This window comes from Panulirus ornatus, chromosome 10 (assembly GCF_036320965.1).
Source record: "Panulirus ornatus isolate Po-2019 chromosome 10, ASM3632096v1, whole genome shotgun sequence".
NCBI lineage: Eukaryota > Metazoa > Arthropoda > Malacostraca > Decapoda > Palinuridae > Panulirus > Panulirus ornatus.
The window spans coordinates 21,410,646-21,413,923 of NC_092233.1; the positions used below are offsets into that span (position 1 = coordinate 21,410,646).

The following is a 3,278-nucleotide window of genomic DNA, read 5'->3' on the forward strand; positions in this document are numbered from 1 at the left end:
ATAATTAGGTAGGAACGAAGCTTCAGGTACCAGAAGGTGGGCAAGCCAAACTATAAACACCATCAGACAGGTGGTACAACACGTGAAACATGCAGCTCTTCCTCTCCTACGTTCCCATCACACCTGGCCATCTCCTGGCACTCCTACCCCATCATCATCCTCTCTCTCTCTCTCTCTCTCTCTCTCTCTCTCTCTCTCTCTCTCTCTCTCTCTCTCTCTCTCTCTCTCTCCTTCCCTCCATACTTTTCCTCAGTCTTCCTTTCACGTCCAGGCGTCCGACCCTCATCTCACGGCTGTCGGGCACACCCTCCTGACATCACGGCTTCGTATCCCTATCACCTGAACACAAGGTAAAAGTTCCCAAGTGTTCTCTCGCCTCATCACCGGCCGGAGAGATCGAAGCGTCCTGCACGCTGCTCGCTCCCTCAACCGCTGGATACCACCTACCACCTCCTCTAACCATAGGTCCTTCCTACTCATCCTTAATGATAAATCCTCTGACGCAATGCTTTAGGAGTCTCCTGTCAGAAACAGCCTCGACGGAATCCCAAATGATCCGCTGCTGTACGTCTACTTTCCTCCGCAATCCTTTCCTTTTTGTAATCATTCTCGGCTTAGATTACAGTAGAGGTGTGTGGTTATATCCATCCCTCCTCCTCCCTCCCTCACTCACTCACTCCTGCCCCTTACTGTCATCATCCTACCTTTAATTTCTCGGCGAGCTCGTCCGTGGTCGTCGAGTCCGGTGTGGTATCATCCTCGGGGGCGTCACTTGACCTGTGGGCCAGAGAGGGAGAGAAAGAAACTCACTTTAATGGTCTAGTGCACCGATGCTGCTGCATCGTTCTTCCATCTTAAAACTATTTACATTTTCATTTGCAAACTCCTACGTTCAGGGCTGATAAGTTGCTGAAACTGAACTCTTACCAGCAATAATTTTCTATCATATTCTCGTAATGATATAAATTAACTCACTTTAAAATTTCTGGTTACCAAGAACATAAACCTGGTGCATGAGTCAAGAAATTTGCACAGAATCATACCAAAATTTTACATATTTTCAGAACGTGTGGACCTATTATCTCTTCTTGCCATATATGTATATATATATATATATATATATATATATATATATATATATATACATAGGGGATAGGGGATAGGGGAGAAAGAATACTTCCCACGTATTCCCTGCGTGTCGTAGAAGGCGACTAAAAGGGGAGGGAGCGGGTGGCTGGAAATCCTCCCCTCTCGCTTTTTTTTTTTTATTTTCCAAAAGAAGGAACAGAGAAGGGGGCCAGGTGAGGATTTTCCCTCTAAGGCCCAGTCCTCTGTTCTTAACGCTACCTCGCAAACGCGGGAAATGGCGAATAGTATGAAAAAAAAAGAAAAAAAAAAAAAAAAAAAAATATATATATATATATATATATATATATATATATATATATATATATATATATATATATACAGACACGACACACGCGGGAAACAGCGATTAAGTATAATAAATAGATAAATCTTATATATATATATATATATATATATATATATATATATATATATATATATATATATATATATATATATATATATATATATATATATTCTTCTCGTAGACGACATGTCATGGACAAACATCACGACCATCCTGGATGAAAGGTATTGAAATTATCAGGAAAAAGAACACACAGCGATGATTAATGTGAACTCCTCCAGCGTCTGCAGACCCGTCTCTCGTAGGTGGAAACCTCAGAGTGCGAGGGAAAGCCAGGAGAAGGAAAAGATTTTTTGTCTTATTTTCGTATATTTAGTTTCAGGGTTCCCAAAAGCTCGAGTTTTGAATTTCTTCGCTTCCACGAGATAGGGACGACACCTGGTGACAGGTGATTCGCACAAAAACAATGAAATGAATACATTACAACGTTTACTGCGATATGGTTCTGTGATTTATTTACGCAATAAATAAATACACCATAATGTCTCAGACGTTCGTAACGAATAAATTTGGCACGATATTTACTGTATTCTGTTTCAGTAATGGATTTAGATATATCAGTTCTAAACTGAACAGCTTCTAAGTCTATTCTTCTAACAAGAAAGTCCAAGTCCTCTCTACACCCCATTTTCTTTGCCCACTCGCGAGAAACGCCACGATCATAGTGACAGTGTGTGTGTGTGTGTGTGTGTGTGTGTGTGTGTGTGTCGTTTTCGAATTAGGATTAACCCCTGATGAAGGTGTTGAAAGGTTATTCGTTGGGTAGCTGTGGCTTGAGGATGACGACTATACTGACCCTGGCCGTTTTGATATAGTCCTTTTGAAAGCCTAAAGAACCAACCAACCCATTCGCCTAAGATGGTCTCACAGCTCGCGACAATAAAAGTGAGGAAAAAATTACGACAACGAAGCCAGACAAAACACTGAGCAATGCGACCATTACATTGGCTCAGTGCAAAAGGTCTCCCATCCTATAAATATATATATATATATATATATATATATATATATATATATATATATCACATTCTTTTTATCATTCTATTATACTTAGTCGCTGTCTCCAGCGTTAGCGAGGTAGCGCAAGGAAACAGACGAAAGAAATGGCCCAACCCACCCACATACACATACATATACATACAGGTCTACACACGCACAAATACATACATATACATTTCATGTATATATACATATATACCCATGTGCATATCCATACTTGCTGCCTTCATCCATTCTCGTCGCCACCCCGCCACACATAAAATGGCATTCCCCCCCCCCCCCCCCCCCCCCCTTGCACGTGCGAGGTAGCGCTAGGAAAAGACAACAAAGGCCACATTCGTTCACACTCAGTCTCTAGCTGTCATGTATAATGCACCGGAACCACAGCTCCCTTTCCACATCCAGGCCCCACAGACCTTTCTATGGTTTACCCCAGACGCTTCACATGCCCTGGTTCAATCCATTGACAGCGCGTCGACCCCGGTATACCACATCGTTCCAATTCACTCTATTCCTTGCACGCCTTTCACCCTCCTGTATGTTCAGGTCCCGATCGCTCAAAATCTTTTTCACTCCATCCTTCCACCTCCAATTTGGGCTCCCAATTCTCCTCGTTCTCTCCACCTCTGACACATACATCCTCTTGGTCAAAATATATATATATATATATATATATATATATATATATATATATATATATATATATATATATATATATATATATATATATTTTTTTTTTTTTTTTTTTTTTTTTTTTCAAACTATTCGCCATTTCCCGCATTAG

The 3,278-nt window shown here is 40.9% G+C and overlaps 1 long non-coding RNA gene across 1 annotated transcript in view; it reads right to left on the reverse strand.

Annotated features, from left to right (window-relative positions):
• Positions 1 to 248: 248 nt before the first annotated feature.
• LOC139750662 (uncharacterized) overlaps positions 249 to 3,278 on the reverse strand; it is a 430,271-nt gene continuing 427,241 nt past the window's right edge. The window contains exon 3 of the long non-coding RNA XR_011713193.1: positions 249 to 777. This is a non-coding gene — a long non-coding RNA (uncharacterized lncRNA). The remainder of the gene's footprint in view (positions 778 to 3,278) is intronic.